This window comes from Phragmites australis, chromosome 14 (assembly GCF_958298935.1).
Source record: "Phragmites australis chromosome 14, lpPhrAust1.1, whole genome shotgun sequence".
Classification (NCBI taxonomy): Eukaryota; Viridiplantae; Streptophyta; class Magnoliopsida; order Poales; family Poaceae; genus Phragmites; species Phragmites australis.
In genome coordinates, this window is record NC_084934.1 from 28,398,656 (window position 1) to 28,419,210 (window position 20,555).

Consider the following 20,555-nt stretch of genomic DNA (forward strand, 5'->3'; position numbering starts at 1 on the left):
CTAACATTGAATTTTTTTTCTTACAACTCATATTGGAGTATCTTAGAATTAGTATTAGAGTATACTAAAAATGATAAAAGAGTATAAAGTGTTTGTTTAGGTGGTATATTGCATGTGGGAGTACATACTCCTAGGAGTATAGAATAGGTATCCTATATATATATATATATATATATATATATATATATATATATAACTAGTAGATGTAACACACACTCTCGCAACGTCTATTAAAATTTGAAGATATAGAGTTTAAAAATTGACGATGCCTTCATAAACGTATCACTATATCGTTTAACATTAAAAAAAATTATTATTGGTGAGACACATTAGAATTAATCTAGGATTTGATTTTAGTGGGTAAGTATGGGAAAGTAATATTGCTGCCTACCGTCTATTTTGCGAAGCATACAAATCTTAGCCCTTAGAAAACAAGAAAGGAAGAAGTTTAACTTTAAACACCAGCCTCGCAAAAAAGAAAAAATCTTTTAAACACCAGCTAAAAGCACGAGCTTTTACGGGATTTTGTAGAACAGTTGATGTAGGTGATGATAACTTGATGTAGGTGATGATAACGGAGTATGGTGCAAGACTAGCTGATTAAGAAAGAGGACATGATACACGATCTTAGTAAAAACAATAGGGAAGGACGAGGGCATCTTTATCTCAATGTTTATTTATCCTACTAGTTACATGCTTATACATTCCACGAGATAAAATATTTGTAAACACCAGCTAAAAGCACGAGTTTTTACGGGATTTTGTAGAACAGTTGATGTAGGTGATGATAACGGAGTATGGTGCAAGACTAGCTGATTAAGAAAGAGAGCATGATACACGATCTAGTAAAAACAATAACGAAGGATGAGGGCATCTTTATCTCAATGTTTATTTATCCTACTAGTTACATGCTTATACGTTCCACGAGATAATTTTTTTTTCACAAGATAAAATATTTGATGGATGAAATGCATGTATTGCAATAAAAAATAATATGTAAATATCACAACTTCAGGTATTAAAGTGCAAAACTGTAAATACCAAAACTTATACAAAATATAAACAATAGGAGGTTTAAATCACAAATTTTGCTATCGGGTCGAATTTCAGATTAAACCCGAATTTCAGCAGACCTGTTACTGTTTGTAAATTAACAATTCTTTTTTTTAGGTGAATGGACCGCTGACCCATTTGGCCCAAGCCCCCCCTGGAGCTTAGGGTTTTTCAACTGCTCCTGATCCATAATGTGAACAATCATAGGGAGTACAAAAGCTACAGTTTTATCTGAACCAGTTTTTGCAATACCAATGATCTCTACCTGAAAGTACAATTGGTAAAGGCTGGCACTGAATCGTCGTTGGTTTTTCATAATCTGTTTTGGCAATAGCATTCATTAATGGTATAGGAAACCTACAATCCTCAAAGTTTTTTACTGGCCTTGGCACATCAAAACCTGAAACCTGAATTGCCAAACTTTTCATACAATCAGCCACCTCTTGCTCACTCATCCCTACAGGAGCAAGGTAAGATTTCATTTCAATACATTACTCATGTCATAGAGAATGAGAAACAACAATGTGTAGATGATGTGATCAATTGTGTAAAGGTTGTTACTACATCAATCATGAAGAAAAATAGTTGCAAGACCAGTTGCATTGACTTAGTAATACAAAGAGACTTCTTACAGTAATTAATTTAAGAAGGTAGGAAGAACAAGAAACAAAAGCAACACAACCAGCTGAAATTTTGCTCCTTCCTTTGCAATGGACTCCGGCAAGTTCTCTACCGAAGCAGGAAATGAAAGTAATTGAGCCTACGACTGATGTCCGCTTGTATGGTAATAAAGTCAGGGAACTCAGGACTGGTGGGAAAATCATCCAGCAAATGCTTCCATTGAGAGCCAAAGAAAGAAAATTCAAAAACCCCAAAAAGAGTCGGCAAAAAAATTGATGGAAGGCATATAGCACCAAGTTGTGAAATGGGCCGGTAATTCATCTAGTGTCATAAAGTTAGTTTGTTATTGTGTAATAAGCTCAGTAACAATAAGGATACCTGTCATTTTCTATATAAAGTTGAGTGGCCATATCAATCTTGGAATTGAGCTAGAGCCTAGACAAGCCTTATATCCATTTGGAAACTGGAACACTGATTAACCAGAAACTAAATATTAGCTACAGCCCATGACAGTAACAACATACCGTCTAATAGAACTAATGCATTGCATCACAGAGTCCAGCCAATAATTACAAAAAGACTTTGTCAAGTTCATATGCATCAGAATTGCAAGAAAGTGATAACCTAACTCGTGACATCTAAAAGGGAAAAAAGTAGAGGTATGCATCCTGATCTCCAAGACACAAACTGTAAGTACACCATAAAAATAAGAGCAAACCCGGAACTGAGCATGATTTCACTTCCAAATTGAGACAACAAAAATCGAGATCGAATCATTGTGGCATCCATCAAAAACGATTAAGCTTGCTTCATCACACAATTTAGTTTAGAGCACTGGCCAGATGCCCTATGCAAATTTAAACAGTTCAACGGTGTACGCTATAAGAATATATATGCAGAACTAAAGAGTTTCATAAATACTTATGCAGAACTAAAGGGTTTCATAAGTTTAGCTAAGAATGCTAGGTCTAAAGTGCTTCACCCTATGCGATAGAGAGCATTCGTGCAATTCCCATTCCATTACGTTTTCCTAACTCCATGGTTCATCTCATCATTTCTTGTGTTAGTAACCTGCCAGATTTTATGTAGCACTGGTTCGTTTTGTTGTCACGTACTGAAAGTCCGAAAGGACGCCAAGCGTTTGGCACTTCGCCTCCTACAGGTTGGGGTCAAACGGCCTCCTAGTGCCCAGCCCGGCAGCACGGCCGGTCGAGATCGATGCGACTTTCTTATGGTGGATGGCTGGTAGCAACGACTAATAGCATCTTCAACTGATTTTCAAAAGAATCTTTTTATTTCTCTAAGTTCTCCAACTAACTCTCTAAATCTTGTTTCCTAAATTTTACTCACAAATAATTTACTTTTTCACCATATAACCTAGGATTGAAAATAAATTTAGAAATTAGTTTATCACATAAGAAGAATATTAGCGAATTTTTATAATTTTTTTGGAATTTATTTGAAGCACTAGAAGTTATAAAAATAGTTTTCTAAGAATTTTAATTTAAATTCCACACATATTTTTTGGTTGAATCTAATCAAAATAAATTACACATGTATTATGGAATATAGAACAACTGGTGAGTTATGTTCGAAGCGGGTCCACCGTCATCGACTCTTCGTTCGTCCGTTCTATTGCTGACAGCTACGATAGCGAGCCTCTCCGCTAGGTAGATATGGCGAGCGAACCAATGAGATAGCGAGCCAGCTGGGAGCGAACGAAATAGCGAGCGCGATAGCTAGTCCGTTGGAGGTATTTTTTGTCCCGCTGGGCAACTTTGCCGATAGCGAGCTGGATAAGGAAGGAGTCCTTGGAGTTGCTCTAACGATTGAACATCTGCACCTCACGCACAAATAAAAAGCGAGAAATTTCTTTCAGGAATTACAAAGCGAGAGGTCCAGGAGATCAATTCCCACGCTGCATAGGCTGAGAGAGATTAATTTGCGCCTGTGATTTCTGTCCAAATGCTACTAACCGTTAATATTCCCTCAGTTTCAAAATATAATGTGTGATTTGGCTGAGCACGGTCTTAAGAAGAATACTTTAGGAAATTACTTCAATTGTGAATCCAAAGGTACCATTTGTTATATAAAAAAAGAGAGTGTCTAAAAGATTTATTAAAAAAAACTCTATCAAATTATAGACTATTAGATCTTAGATCAATCATCCCGGATTAATTTCAGTTTGATATATAAGATTTCTAACACTAATCCTCACTTATTTCACCCCACCCCACTGCACGAATTCTGCCATCACCGCTCCACATGCTGCACCCGCCTCATGCGTCATCGCCCTTCGTCTCACTGTCATCGTCTCCGATGCCAACACGACTCACCCTCCTTCACCGCCCCTCCCTCCTCTGTCGCCCCTCTTCCTCCTCCACCTCGACGCCCCTCCTCTCCGCGCTCCCTCACCACCACCACCTCCCCGCCTGGCTTTAGCAACGTCATCGCCATCGAATCCGTCGCCCTCGACTGCCGCCGCCACTAACCACTCCAACCTTGATGCCCCTATCACCATCGCCAGTCCAATCGATAGTCCTCCGCCACGCGCGACGGGCAGCACCCCTACCGTCTTGCCGTCTCGCTCACCACCACCACCGTGCCGACGGCCTCCCCTAGAGCTCCCTCTACAGATGGCAAACCTCAAAATCCTGAATACCTGAAGTTATAACCTAACCCTAATATCACCATCGTCGAAGAAGAAGACATCGTCGGAGGAACTCCCTCAAGGAGATAGCTACACAAATCTCCAAATTTATCATACGACACAAAACTAGATAGATTTCTTTTTTTTTCATTGACAGATAAATATGAGTGTTAAAAAATCTTTTTTTTTCCATTGACAGATAAATAGCAGTGTTAAAAAAAATACCTATTATAAGATACAATATTGGCTAAAGATCACGAAGTTTGAATCTAAGGAAGAAACGGGTAGATAGAATACTGTTGACAAATCTCAAGTGCTCTTCCACGTGCTGCACGCGTGTGCTGCTGTTGACCGTACCGACGTCTCCTGATTTTTTTTGTCCTTAATTCGCTGGCGTCGCACGGAACATGTTGATGACTCCAAAATGATTCAGGTGAAGTGGCGTCTGATTGGAGATTTTGTTCGGTCTTATCGGAGGCGGCGAACCTCTACTCCGTATTTGGCCCACGGGCCACGGGTAGGCTGAATAACGAGCCAGCTGGCTGGCTCGCTCGTTTAAATAATATAAGCTGATTCGACTCTGCTCGTTAACGAAAAGCTAGCTCGAGCAGAAAAATTAGTTCGGCTCTGGTTAGCAGCTTTAGTCGGTTTGTTTGGCTCACGAGTCAGTAATAATTTTAATTTTGAGCAGTATAAATGTATAATAGTGTTTGAGCAATTAATTAATATATATATATATATATATATATATATATGTGTGTGTGTGTATGTATATATATACATATGAGCTATCAGAAACAAACTATACAAAAGAAATTAGTTGTGTGATTTGTGGTCATCTTTTCATAGAGTGCAACTAGTTTAGAGTACGATAAAAATAGCCAATTCTCATATAAGTTCTTTTTACTTGTAATTGCAACCAATTTAAATAAAACTAATAAAGTTTTCCTAAATAGAAATCAGCCACTACTAACAACGAACTTGTGTGGTGTGACCATCATCTACTAACAACGAACTTGTGTGATGTGACCATCATATGCCGTTGAGCTACTAACATAAGAAACAATCAACCAAAAAAATTGGTGATACTATTTTGATAAAATCTATCACCACTTTTGAATAGCCAAAATACAAAATTAGATAATATATGTGACCGTATTTACCAAAATAGACAACATATATCGTCGTATTTACAATTTTAGCATTCGTATTCGGTAACTTGTTTATCAAAAATTGACTTTCGGTATAACGTACACCGAAAATATCATATTCGGCACACGATGTGCTGAAAATGGCACTGTAGCACGTATTCGACACACGACTACCGTGCCATTTTCGGCACACCATACGCCGAAAATGAACAGTAACATTCATGAAATTTCATATAAATAAAACATTACAAAGGAACTCACTTTTTCATCATATAAATTAGGATTGAAAATAATTTTAGAAATTAGTCCATCACATAAAAAGAATATTAATGAATTTTTCTAGATTTTTTGGAATTTATTTGAGACACTAACAATTATTACAAGTTATAAAAGTAGTTTTTTTTTAGAATTTTAGTTTTAAATATACAAAGGATTTTTTATGAATCTAATTAAAATAGGCTGCACATAGATTATGGAATACATAAAAAAAGTTTTAACATTTTTAGAGTAACAGAAGACCACTGTTAAAAAAAAAAGAGGGAAAACAAATTCAAACGCAATGCTGTTACTGTTACTGTTCATGCGCGGTACCGTCCATTTCGGTATATGGTGGGTCGAAAATAGTACTGTAGCATATTTTCGGTACACCGTGTGCCGAATACGGTGTTACAGTGTCATTTTTGGCACACCGTGTGTCGAATATGGTATTTTTGGTGTACGATGTAGCGAAAGTCAATTTTCGGTAAACGAGGTGCCGAATACGAATGCTAAAATTGTAAATACGACGATATATTGTCTATTTCGGTAAATACGATCGCGTATATTGTCTATTTTTTATTTTTGCTCCTTTTAATTAATTAACTTTATAAATTATAATAATAATAGCATAAGTTCAATGGAATGAGCTATATAGCGCGAATGATCTGTTAATTTGGAAGAGCAACTACGAGTCACGACGGCCAACGATAAAGAAGATGAGTGAGATGAGTAATCAAGTACATGATGCTGTTAGATTTGGATCATCTAAATAAGTCAAGATGAGTTTATCTTATACGGATGACTAGCTTGAATGGTTATAATATTAAGAGACTTGGATCTCCTTGTCTCGTCTGACTTGCAAGCAACTCACGAGCTAACTTGTTAACTAAATAAGTTATAAAAATAGTTTAGCTTGTTAAAAAAACTAGAACGAGACAAACAAAACTAGACATGAGCTAAACTAGACAAACTGTAAGCTTTTCGTCTCGCCCTAACCGCAGAGACGAAGGATCCCACGGCGGGATTGGTTTGGCCGGTAGAAATGCTAGCCCACAGATTCTTCTTCCGCCAGTTGGGCGGTGGTGACTCGCTGACGGCGACGCATCGTGCTCAATGAAAGGAGCCAGCACAAGTCTCCTCCTCTGCTTCACAGCTGTGGCTTGTGGCTGAGTGAATTGCTCTTTAGATTTTCTCCCTCTTGGAAGGAAAAATTATTAGTGCTGTCCAATCGGTTCACTTGTGTAATTCTTCCGGGACCATGTCTTATACATTAATTAGACAAACACAAGTGATAAAATATGGCGGGATAAAAAGAAGATGTGTCTTTCATAAGACACTAGCTTGATATAAAATCCAACGCATAGACGCAGCACAAAAGTTGCATTAGAGCTTGATCAGATAATCCAAAAAAAAGATATAAGTAAAAATAATGCCAAACAACGGTTTCACCAAAGAAATGAATCCCTATGATGGAAGTGATGACAAAGACATCGAATTTGACGGTGCCCTGCTCACTCACTTGGATAAGGATGTGTCGCAGGTTGATTACGATAACAGAGCTAGGCGTAAAAAACTATAACCTTAGGGCTATCGCTAGAAAATCTAAATTATCCTCTAAGATAAAAGGACGAAAGGCCCGAATAGCGGCAATAAATACAATAAAGAAGTTTCCCAATAAAAAACATATTCTAAAATAGTATAGGTCTCTCTGACTTGGCTAAATATCGTTATGTTGCTGAAGGCATTAGGGAGCATACATGGACTTGTGGCATTATTAGAGACAAGGAAGAGCGATATGTAAAGAAGAGTCTGGCTCTCCTTTTAGGTGACGTAAATTTTGTTTGGCATTATCTTCCTTCTAGTGGAAGGTCTGGAGAAAATACTCCTCGAAATTCATGCATCTACTCTAGATTTGTCTTTAATTATGAAAGATGAAATTTTTGTCAAATTACATCTAAGCAACAAGATAGACAAATTTAAATAGATGCTTATAGCGGTTCGTAGCACCGGCGTAGGACAATTACAAATCAAGCTTCCTAGCAGAGTTAGTGCGGCTATGCCAGTAGAACCCCCTCCCAACCCTGATTGGCGGGGAGTTTAATATCCCGAGGAGTAATAGTGAGAAAAATAACAACAGATACAATAATCGTTGGTCTTTTATGTTCAATGTTATCATTGATAGCTTTGATCTTAAAAAAATTGATTTAACGGGTCGATAATTTACTGGGGTAAATTTCCTTCCTAATCTAACTTATGAAAAGTTAGATAGAGTTTTTATGACTATGGAATAGGAGTCTAAGTACTCGTTGGTCTCTGTACACGCTTTAGAGAGAGGTGTTACGGACCACATGTCCCTGTTGCTTGACAATAGAAATGCGGCTTTCCCAGGGAATCAAAAGCAATTCAAATTAGAACTTGGCTGGTTAACTAGAGATGATTTTCATGACTGAGTGGTGAACATTTGGAATAAGTTGGTAAAAGGCCGTAACCCCATCCAACGATGGAATAACAAAATGAGTGTCTTACGCAGATATCTACGGGGTTGGGCAGCCCATACCAGTGGCACTTATAAATAAGAAAATCAAGCATGCGGTCCATTATAGATGATTTGGACATTTTCGTTGAGGTACGCGACCTAATTGATGCTGAGAGTGAATAGTTGGATGAATCTAGAGATTGGCTGGTCGGACTTCTTCATGAACAAGAACTCAAGTGGTACCAGCGAGCGTCATAGATCAATCTAGAGATCGGCTAGCCAAACTTCTTTGCGAAGAAGAACTCAAGTGGTACCGGCGAGCAAAGGTGATGAATATCTTGCTAGGTGATAATAATTCCAAATACTTCCAGATGGTTGCTAATAGTAAACATAGGAAGAAACAGATCATTTGCCTAGAGCAAGATGAAAGAAAAATTGAAGGTGAGGTAGCTTTATAGGCCCCTATTACCAAATTCTATAAGAGGTTGTTTGGGCTGCCTGAGGGCAATTCCTTCTCACTTGATGAGTCCAGGAAAGAATACGTCACTCAAGTCTCATAGGCAGAGAATGAATTCTTAATGGCACCTTTTTCGGAGAAGGATGTTCGGGATGCTGTGTTCGACATGGAACACAATAAAGCTCTCAACCCGGATGGCTTTTTGGTAGAATTTTACTAGAAATTCTGAGATGTCATCAAGTTTAACTTGATGAATTTATTCTAGGATTTACATGCGAATTAACTGACTTTGTTTAACCTTAATTTTAGGGTGATAACACTTCGGCCAAAAATCAAAGAGGCAAACATGATATAATAATATAGACTTATTTATTTGCTGAATGTTAGCTTCAAGATCTTCATAAAAGTGGTCACAAATCGGATCAATTCTGTTGCAGACCAAGTGATCAGTTTTACTCAAACTGCATTCATGCAAGAGCGAAATATCCATGAAACAATATATGAACTGCACAGAAAAAAATGAGCGGGGTAATCTTTAAGGTAGACTTTGAGAAGGCTTATGATAAGGTCTAATGGCCCTTTCTGCTTCATACTTTACAGATGAAAGGCTTCTCGCCCAAGTGAATCTCTTGGATTGAGACTTTCGTTTTGGGAGGTAGTGTAGCAGCTAAGGTGAATGATGACGTCAGAACTTTTTTTTTTCAAACGAAAAAAGCCTTTGATAGGGCGACCCACTTTCAACGGTGCTTTTGAATATTGTAGCTGACATGCTAGCTGTTCTTATCAAAAGAGGCAAAGTAAATGGACAAATTTGTAGAGTGGTGTTTTATCTTATTGATGATGATCTTTCTATTCTATAATATGGCGATGACACCATTCTCTTTATGGATCATGACTTAGATAAAGCTCACAATATGAAGCTATTGCCTCTTGCTTTTAAACAACTATTGAGTCTAAAGATCATCTTTCATAAGAGTGAATTATTTTATTTTGGCAATACTCAAGCCATGATTGAGTAGTACATTGAGCTTTTTGGTTGTGTCACTGGCAAATTCCTCTTACGGTATTTAGTTATTCCTATACATTATAAGAAACTGAGGAATGTAGATTGGAAAGAAGTTGAGTAACATTTTGAGAAGAGACTCAGTAATTAGAAATGAAAACATCTTTCAACTGGAAGGCGACTGACATTGATAAATTCAGTGCTTAGTAGTCTGCCCATATACATGATATCTTTCTTTGCTATACCAAGGGGTACTTAAAAAGCTTGATTATTTTCATTCCAGGTTTTACTGTCAGAGTGATGACCAAAAGAAAAAATATCGTCTTGCCAAATTGAGAATTTTGTGCCGCCCTATAAATCAAGAGGGATTAGGAATTCATGATCCAGATATAAAGAATATTGCACTTCTCACCAGATGGCTTTTTAAGTTGATCACGACTAGAAATGTGGCAACAACTAATACACAATAAGTAATTGGTCTCCAAACCCTTATTGCAAGTACAATAAAAAGCTGGGGACTCACATTTTTGGGCAAACCTTATGAAGGTGAAGTGTGATTTCCTCTGCTTCGAAACCTTCACAATCAAAGATGATGTCTAGATCAGGTTTTGGAAAGACTAGTGTTTGGGAAATTCAACTCAGCGAGAACAATATTCATCTTTGTACAACATTGTTAAGAATAAACAAGATATTGTAGCATAAGTCCTTCAAACCACTTCGAATGTTTCTTTTCGAATGGACCTTATAGGCCTAAAATTAGTGGCGTGGAATTAATTACTTCCTCGCATCACTAATACTGTGCTCAGTTAAGAACAAGATGAGTTCCATTGGAACTTAACCCCAAATGGGCGGTTCTCAATGAAGTCCCACTATCTTGTCTTAATGCATAGTGATGTTTCCAATGTTAACAAATGATTTTAGAAATTGAAGGTGCCACTCAAAGTTAAAATCTTCCTTTGGTATTTACGCCAAGGGGTAGTTCTGACAAGAGATAATTTGGCTAAGAGCAATTGACAAGGCAGTACGAATGGTTGCTTTTTCACAAAGAAGAGATAATCAAACACTTGCTTTTTGAGTGCTGTCTTGTACGCACTGTATGGTCCATCATATACGTGGCTTCAGAACTCTTTTAGCCCCGTAGTGTGTACTTGACTGAGGGGTATTGCGAAGGACTTAAAATCGGAAGTCCTGTTAGAGCTAGCTGTTACTTGTTGGTCGCTTTGGTTATGCAGGAATGATATGGTGTTTGATAAAAGAAATATTTTTTCTACTTTGCAGTTTATCTACTCGTGTACTCACTGGCTCTGTACCTGGGCTATATTACAGAAGCTAGATTCTCAGGATATAGTTGTAGTGATGTGTCAGCATTTGGAGCAGGTGGACAGGGAGTATTTTAACCAGGTTTATGGGTGACGGTCTAGTCGGAGGATCAGCGTTCCTTAGCTTTCCTTTTACCACTTATGATAAACTATAATTATATTTTCCCCTTTTTGTTTTTGGGTTGTGTGCATCTTAGTCATACAGAGACTGGAAATGTTCTCAGCATGATTGCATTAGCTTGATGTAATTATCGGAGTTCAATAAAAACTTCATTTATCTAAATAAATAAAAAGACATAAGTAAAACAATACATTAGGGTAAATGAGATTGTTTACAAGCTATGTTTACATTTATTTACTGAGCCTCATTATTAGATATTATGCATTGTGAGATCATATCTATACTTTGTCTAAGTGACGTGAAAGACATCAGCAATAATTTCTTGCACTGGGAGTGACCTTAGGTGGATAGTTGTAGTATGAATTGTGGTGGCTGCACTATAGCAATTCAACAACCGGGGAACTAGAATAAATAAAGTAAACAGGTGCAATGCGTCGACCGCAGCGCATAATTTCCTTAATTTTTTACTTTGAAGAAACGCGCATGAAGGTTTTTGGTCCAACTGGGTTTAAAATGCCAAAGACACATGTTTGAATTGAGCCTGTTTCTACGGTGCTCTTGCTTGCGTGCTAGATGAGCAAGTACTGTTTCGTTCATCGCCATTGATCGCCATCCTTGATTCAGCCTTTGGTACCAGTAAGTATAGAAAGAACTCAAAGAAGCCTTAGGTCCTCGATTTTTTTTAATCCAGATCGATAACACCGGCTTATATGATGCGCCGTTTAGTCTAAAGATGATCGTTTTTCGTAGTGGAAATGGAAAGTTTATCGATCTGGATTCGACGTTGGGGCACAAGCCAATCCGGCCCATGCAATGCAAAAACCAGGCTCTACGAAGGCATCATTGGGCCGTAGCTTTTCGCAAGTGTGGTTTCGGCCCCCTAAATTTGCATCTCTCTGTCAAAAAAAGGCAAATCAAACCATATTCGAGTTTGGACATTTTTATTTTTATATTTCTTAAATTAAATAATTATAAAAATAGACGTCTATTTTGAAAAAACACACATGTTTGATTTTTTTCTCATTGTAAATGTTATTTTTTTGTTTGAATTTTTTTGAGAGCCAGATAATAGCAAACTCTACACTACTAATTTTTTTTAAAAAAATTATGGCTATTTCGATAGTGTTTTGAATTTTAAAAGTAATGAAATTTTGTATTTTTATTTTTTAATTTGTCACTTATTGGAAAGGCTGACAATAGTTTGTAATTTTTCACAAATTTTTTATTTAAGAAATATAAAAATAAAAATCCAGCTCCGCCCCCACCCACTACCTCCACGGCACCACCTCCAGCTCCGGGCAAAACGAGCCGTCTCTCTCAAATCAAGTAGAAACAGACACAAAAATCCAGTCTCACTGTGCACACTCTTTTTTTCTAAAAAAAGAAAGTCAGTGTCCAATGTTTACACTTGGGCCCACAAGCACATGGTGTCCGCTCGAAGCAATTTTTTTGGTATTTATCCTTTTTGTGTCCAACTGTTGAATGTGATTGTCTATTGGATGGTCAGGTCAGATCACGGAACAGATGCTCTGACTTTACAACGGGTAAAGTAAAATAACTTTACTCAGCTGTGAGCTATTGGATCGAAAATGAATAGGCTAGATTTAGTGGTATAATATTTATGTGACTTCATCGTTTCAAGTTAGAGGATTTTGATCTAGAGCATCAGTATTAGAAATGAGAGTGGTACGAAAAAATCCTGTCATATTTCGTAACCGTTTCTGTTTTTTCCGATTTTTACATGAGAACGGGACGAAAATGGGACTGTGATGTTCGAAAACGAGGTTGAAAATAGGTGAAATCTCATCCCACCTGTTTTCACGAAATTCTGTTTTTATTTAAAATATCCCCATTTTCACCTCATTTGGAAGAAATTCGGGCCCAGCCCACACCCCCAGCCTGTCAGCCAATCAGCACTCTTGCCCTAGCTGCAAGCCGCAACTGCTGAAATGCAGTCCTTGGCCGCACGGCGCCGCTAGCCCGCCACTCCGGACCTCCAATCCATCACTGCCAGGGACCGTTGTCGCCACTCCCATTCACCCACCATCGCCCGTATGCCGGCACCAATTCGTCCACCCGCCCTTGCCGAGTCGTTGTCGCCCGTCTGCCCCGTTGATCTGTCTTGCCTTGCGCTGATCTGTCTGCCCCGCGCTGAGCCATCTTGCCCCGCTTGCCCCAGTCCCCCACAAAGCCACAAGCCCACGACATGTCGACGCCGCTAGCCTGCCCTCGCCGTCTTGAACTACTACTTGCACCGTTCAAAAGACATGCCAGCTCGCCCACCGTTCTTCAGAAATAAATAATGAGATAGTTAAATTTTGTTTAAATTTAAATTGAATTAAAAGAAGAATATCACATGAAATAATAAAAATGCATATCAATAGAGCATTACAAAGGAATTTATTTTTTACATATAACTTAAAGCTGAAAATAATTGTAGAAATTAGTGCATCATATAAGAAGAATATTAATGAATTTTTCTAGATTTTTGGAAATTTATTTGAGGCACTAACAATTATTAGAAATTATAAAAGTAGCTTTTTTGAGAATTTTAATTTAAGATATACAAATGATTTTGGTGTGAATCTAATTAAAATGGGTTGCACATAAATTATAGAACACGTAAAAAAAAATTAAATTTTTTAAGTAACAAAAGACCAACGTTTTAAAGTAGAGCGAAAATGAAATTTAATGAACTTAACATAGCTACTGTTCATGAATGGAGGGTTGGCTACATTCGATACATGATGGGTTGAATATGGTACTGTTCATCATATTTAGTACCGAGATGCCGAATACGAATTATAAATTTATAAATACAATAACATATGGTCTATTTTAGCAAATATAGTCGAATATGTAATCTAATTTTTTAATTTGTCCAAATACGCTTCCACGTAATATTATATGTAGACCAAATTGCTCTGTACTGATAATCAATCAGAGCATTGATGCGCTCAGACCGCACATCACAAAGAAGCAATCATGTGATCCGCAGAGCAAGAGCACCTGCCAATCCAGAAAACTCACGTCTGCTAAGGTACTGTGTGTCACACTCACGTCTGATGTGAACATTCTTGTGCGAGAATGAGATGAGATGGTGGTTTCTTCATCCGACAAGAGAATCTCTTGCCAAGATGCCGTTCCAGGTGTCCAGTCCAGTCCACACACACGATTGATTTGAACCCAGCTCACCCAGAAGATTACAGAAAGTACTAGCTACGAAGAGACGAAAAAAATGAGCATCGGGGGAGGACGTCCCTGTAGTATTTCGTTAAGAAGGTGCTGTCCCTCTAACTTAGACCGGCTCAATAAAACAACTGTACTTAACTGATCGTTAGTCTCGTCAGAAGCTTGACAGCTACGAAGAGACTTGAAGTTTGAATCAACAAATAGTAGTAGCATGTCAATGGAACATCAATGTTCGGATCGTTGGATGAGTTCAGCAACATCATAACTCTATGATTCATTTTGCATGCCGTCCCCTGCAAAGTGATCATCTGATAATACCACCAATTTCACAATTTCATTCTTTTCCCGTCGGTTTGGCTCCATGCATGATTGGCCGACATGACATGGAGTAGAGATGGTAATCAGGTCTAGCAGGTATAAGTGGTGTTCATTCATACCTTACTCGTCAGTTTTTATTTAACCGTGGGTATGTCCACAAATGCACATAGGTGAAGAGTAGCCTCAAACTCGTCGCTCACGGATATACCTGTTTACCCGTTGATCGTATGTATACTCATTTGAATACTAACCTTGTATTTGAACTGGTTACAACAAAATTCATAGGATTCACAATAAAATTAAAGAACATGACCTTTTCAGATACTGAGATTGTTCGTACCAGTTAATTGAAATAAAACTTTTAACAGATCTGAACCATTTTAATTACAAGACAAGGTCTGAACAGTTTTGACCTATGAATAAGATGTAGTTGCTATCTTGCTGGAAGTAACCATAAGAAGCATCAGCACAAGAAGCTATCAATTTTAGTTACAAGACATAAGTCTGAAATCTGAATACACCAATGTGAGCATTCATAGGAATACCCTGTATACCTAGCTTGTACCATTGCAAGTTCAAAATCTGAGAAAAAAAATTATGACTGGATCTTACAAAAACTGAAATAGCAACATTAACCAATCCATGAGTAAAAATACCCTGTGTACAATGACAGGATCTTAAAAAAAAAACTAGTGAACATTGAGCAATCCATTCATAGGAATACCACGACTGGATCCATTTATATATAAAAAAAACATCATGTATACAATAACTCTATAGCAACATTGAGCAATCCATGAACTTGTGAACACGAACATCATCAAAAAATCTTGGTTTCTCCCGGCTAAATGATATGTTCATCTCTACTCAAATGAACAAACGAGCACCTCAAATGAACAAGCGGATCAAGGCCCGTTGAGAAGGGAGAAGGTGCACCCATGGCCAGATCCATGCAGGACAGGCAGCTCCACTAGGCTCTCTGGCGGACAGGCAGTGGACTGTGAGGCTATCGGGCTGTCGCATGGTGGACATGCGACGTATGGCGAAGGGAAGGGAGGCGGACATGCAATGAACTGTGGAGGGCCGGTGGAGACTGGGGTCCTAGGTGGATGGGCGACGAGGCTCTCTGGCGACAAATAGGAGACATGTTTGGATTGGGGACCGGCCTAAAGACCTGGACGCCTGGTGTGAATGCAAATGGTGGCATCAGGCGCGTGGATTAGTCAATTAGGGTTGAAGAGTGGAGACATGACCCACCTGTCATATGAATAGACTGGTAAACATGCCACTGGTATGGATAAGAGCATCTCTAATAGTCTCTATTCAACTCCCTATAGCTTAATTTAAAGATTATATACCAGAATCATTCTCCAACAGACCCCCTACCCCACTTCCAATCTTTATCGATCCCCTATCACACCCCTTCCGCTTTGTACTTTTGAGGAGGCGGAGTCGACTCCCTATCTCGTCCCGCGCTCAACCTCCCTCCCACACCCGTCTTCCCACCCTCGCCCTCCCGCCTGCCCTGTTGTCCTGCGTCTGCACTCGGCTGCCCACCGTCCAGCACCACCCTTGTCGTGCGAAGTGGGACTGGCCCATCTGCTCGGAGAGGTACCCGGAGTACATGGTGAAGGCATCCTCGTCGAAGTTGACCATGATGGAAGCGGGCGCAGTGGCGAGGGGAGTCTGCACCGGTTGCCGACGAGGCTGACGTTGTTGTGGTGTGGCCCGCACGGAGGGCTTCCCTCGCAGAGCGAGGGCGGGGTTGCACGCTGAGGGAGGATACTAGCAGTGAGGTGACGTACGCGTGTGTATGACGGGTGGGGTCCATCGGTGACCTTGGCGGAGGCGCTCAACGACCTCGTTGGCGGCAAGAGGTACAAGGTCAAGGCCCTGCTGCTAGGGGAGATGGGGGTGGAGCCCTGGCCACCGCCTCCAATAATGTCGCTGCCCGCGGATGGAGAGAAGGGGGGTGAAGGCCCTATCGCCCTAGCTACCGCCCGCAGCACAGAGGAGATGAGCCAGATAGAACCCCAGTTGCTGTTCAAGTTCGCCGTCCTTGCTGCCGCCGAAGTGAAGTCCCTGCTGCTGGCGCTGAAGATTAGTCCCCGTCGGGTCCCTGCTGCCGCTGGCCTCATGTGAGCCCGCCAAGGCTGATGAAGCCCGCCACCGTCAAGCCTCGTCGTAGTCATCATGGCCGCATGCCGTTGGCGCAAAGATGATGACTGTAAGGAACGGTGACGTTCTAAGAATGCAGGTGAATTAGGACACATGGAAACCTAAATGAAAATGACTCCAAAAATTTCATAAGATAAACCTGTCTCAATTTCTATCTAAATGTATTTTAGGTTTATCTAGTATGTCTACTCTACTTCTTAAGTTGATTTCAACCCACTCTAGCAAGATAAATTGCAAGTATGTAAATACGAAAACATAAATAAGGTAGAGAGACAAACTCGGCACAACGAATTTTTATCCTGTGATATCGATGACATGAATGTCACCCCTAATCCACTTTAGAGCTCCACAAAAAATATGCTTCTGGTTGGCACGACTCTTTCAGTCATGACTCTTAAGGTACCAAGTCACCAAGACAAGGTATCAAGCACGATGAACCATCAAGCCACCAAGACAAGGTCTCACCATTAGCCTCTTTTTCAGTCACTTGCCGTCGTGACCACTTTGGAGCTTGAGCTACCAAGGCAAGGGTCTCCGCGTCCCCGTACATGTGTTTTCCCACCGCTCCACACTAAGTCGGAGGGTTAACAAACTTGAGCCACAAAGGCTTAAGATGCCAGCGAGTCACCAAGACTCCAGGGTGCTGACGTACCTCTTGGTATACGCTAGGATTACTCATTGATCCATTCTTCAAACTGCAGTACTTAACTACAACTCAGTCTATGCCTATAAGCACTAAACACTCTAATCTTGTACTTAATCACATTGGATAATCACTTTAAGTACTCTGGTGGCTTGAATATCTTCTCAAGTGTGTATGAGCTTCCTCTAGACTCTAGCAACATGCCACACCATTAAACGAGTGAGTGGATGGGTATTTATAGCCTTAAACTCGCCAACTAGCCTTTTTTCCAATGGTCCAGAAAAGCTGTTAACACCGGATGATCCAGTGAGAATAGTAGTATTAACACCGGATCATCTGATGAGTACAAACTCAAAAACTAGTTGTTAGAACTCCACTCACTGTCTCTATGAACACCGAACACACTGGTGTGCCTTCAAATCCATCACTGAACCTTTCGGTGAGTTATCTTGAACCATCCAAGCCTTTGTGACCTCTCTATGTAAAATACTTTGGTGCATTCATCTAGTGTTTATTACATTCACATCGGACCATCCGGTGATTTAAACCTTCTCTTCATTTCCCTGGAAATGCTTCGGTGCAACTATCTTTGTGATCATCGGACTACCCGGCGAGTTAATCTTCATTCTTCAGCATTTGGAATCGCCTCTGTAAGAAATACTTCGGTGTTTTATACCCTTCATCACCGGAGTATCCGGTGGCTTCAAATCTTTCTACCCCGAGGTAACTTTGCTGCATAAATACTTTGGTGAGTTTAACACACAGAGCACTGGACTATCCGGTAAGGCTAACAATCTATGAACATAAAGCTCTGATAAGTGTAAACTTCTCTGCACCGGACTATCCCGTGAGGTCCCCAGTCTTCTCCCCTTTTGTTAGAAATACTTCGATGAGTTTAACACACAGAGCACCAGATTATCCGATGAGGCTATCAGTCTTTGTGTACAATGCTTTGGTGAGTGGACATTCCTCTGCACCGGACCTTCTGGTGAGGTCAATTCTCCTGGTACTGTTTTAATTCAATCAAACTTTATCCCGGTTACGATGATTTCTTGATGTATTGCATCTATGAGACCTACTAACATATATTCTTGACAAACATATCAGTCTCAATGACTATGTTGTTATTAATCACCAAAATCACAATCATGATCTAATAGAGCCATTTTCGCTACAGCGACACTGTCGGAGGGTGAACTCCTCAAACGGGGATCCGGAGGGACCCCTTTGAGATTCGGTCGGGGGGGATGATTCTGAACTCGCTTTGTAGATGAAATAAATGGAAGTAAATGAGATGCAGGTGGAGTGGAATGATCGGATGCAGGAAGGAGTAAATGCTCAGGGGATTTTTAGATAGGTTCGAGCCGCACTGAGCGTAACACCCTACTCCTGTGTGTGCGCTATAAATGCTCTGAGAATTTCTCTCTGAGGATCTGTTGTGTTACAAGAATATTTGTCTAAGTCTAGAGCTTCGTGCTCCTTGTTCTTCGGTTGATATGTCTTCTGTGCTTTGGTGTTGGTTGTCGGTTGTCAAGGATTCGATCCCTGGTCTGTCCTCCTGTTCTCCGGGGAGCCCACCCCGGCGGTAGCGTGCTCAGAAAGGATGGCGCGAGTTTCAAGACGCCATAAATGAAAAATAACCATCATGGGCTGCTACGCGAAGTGACGGGGAGGGTTGAAAACGCACCCCCGTCCGGTCTTATTCGCCATCATGCCGCTTTTCAACGGGCGCCGCGGGGAGGGCCCACCGGGTAGCCACCGAGCAGCCCGGTGTGCCCGCCCGGTCAGAGCAAGCCTGACACAGCAGGGCGGCAGGCGGGGTGCCTCGAGCTCTGCGACGTTATCCCGAGGCGCGCCAGATGACGCGCGATGGGACCTGTGCATTAAATGTCCCCACGCCTTCCTGCCAGTCCGTGGCAGGGACTGACAGTAGGCGTGGGGGGAGTAGTTGGAAGTGACAGGCCATGCGCCCTCTTAAATACAGCATCGGGCCTCTCACCAGTTAACACCTCACCGCTGAGCCTTTGCGGGGACCACCGGCGAAGGACTTCTCAAGCCCTCGAGGAACTGTGAGTGCTCGGAGGCTACTGCTCGCAGCCCCGAGCACTCTCTCCCAGATATGCCCTCTCTTGGTCCTCGGGGAACCGAGTGCTCGGGGATCACTGTTCACGGTCTCGAGCACTCTCTCCCGGAACTGACTGTTCAGGTGCTCGGGGGACCGAGTGCTCGGGGGCCACTGTTCTCGGCCCCGAGCACTCTCTTCCGGAACTTGCCTTTTCTTGTCGTCGGGGCACTTGGGTACTCGGGGATCACTATTCATGGCCCCGAGCACCCTCTCCCGGAACTTGATCTTTTTGGACATCGGGGAGATAATCCCCGAGGGAGGGCGCTATGTGGCACTCTCCTGTTCTGGCCTCGGGACTCAGGGACCCCCGGTTCCCATGTCACCGACAGACACCTTGTTGTGTTGCTGCCAGCCGATGTTGGAAGTCTTTTTCTGTTGCATGTTGTTCGCTGCCGTACGCGTGTGGATGACGAATAGGGTATTGTCGATGACATGGGAACCAGGCGTCCCCGAGTCCCGAAGCCAGAACAGCAGAATGTCACGTGACGCTTTTCCTCGGGGACTATCTCCCCAAGGTCCTGAGAAGACAGTTCCGGGAGAGAGCGCTCGGGGCCATGAACAGTGGTCCCCGAGTACTCGAGTTCCCTGAGGATCCGAGAAGAGACAGTTCCAGGAAAGGGCGCTCAGGGCTATGAACAGTGGTCCCCGAGTACCCGAGTTCTTCGAGGATCCGAGAAGACACAGTTCCGGGAGAGGGCGCTCGGGGCTATGAACAGTGGTCCCCGAGTACCCGAGTTGTCCGAGGACCGAGAAGAGACATATCAGGGAGAGGGCGCTCGTGGCTATGAACAATAGTCCTCGAGCACCCAGAGTTCCCCGAGGACCTGAGAAGCCCCTTGTCGGTGGACCCCACAAGGGCTCAGCGGTGAGGTGTCAATTGGTGAGAAGCCCGATGCTGCATTTAAGAGGGAGCGTGGCCTATCACTTCCAACCACTCCCCCCACGCTTGCTGTCAGTCCCTGCCACAGCCTGACAGGGAGGCGTGGGGAC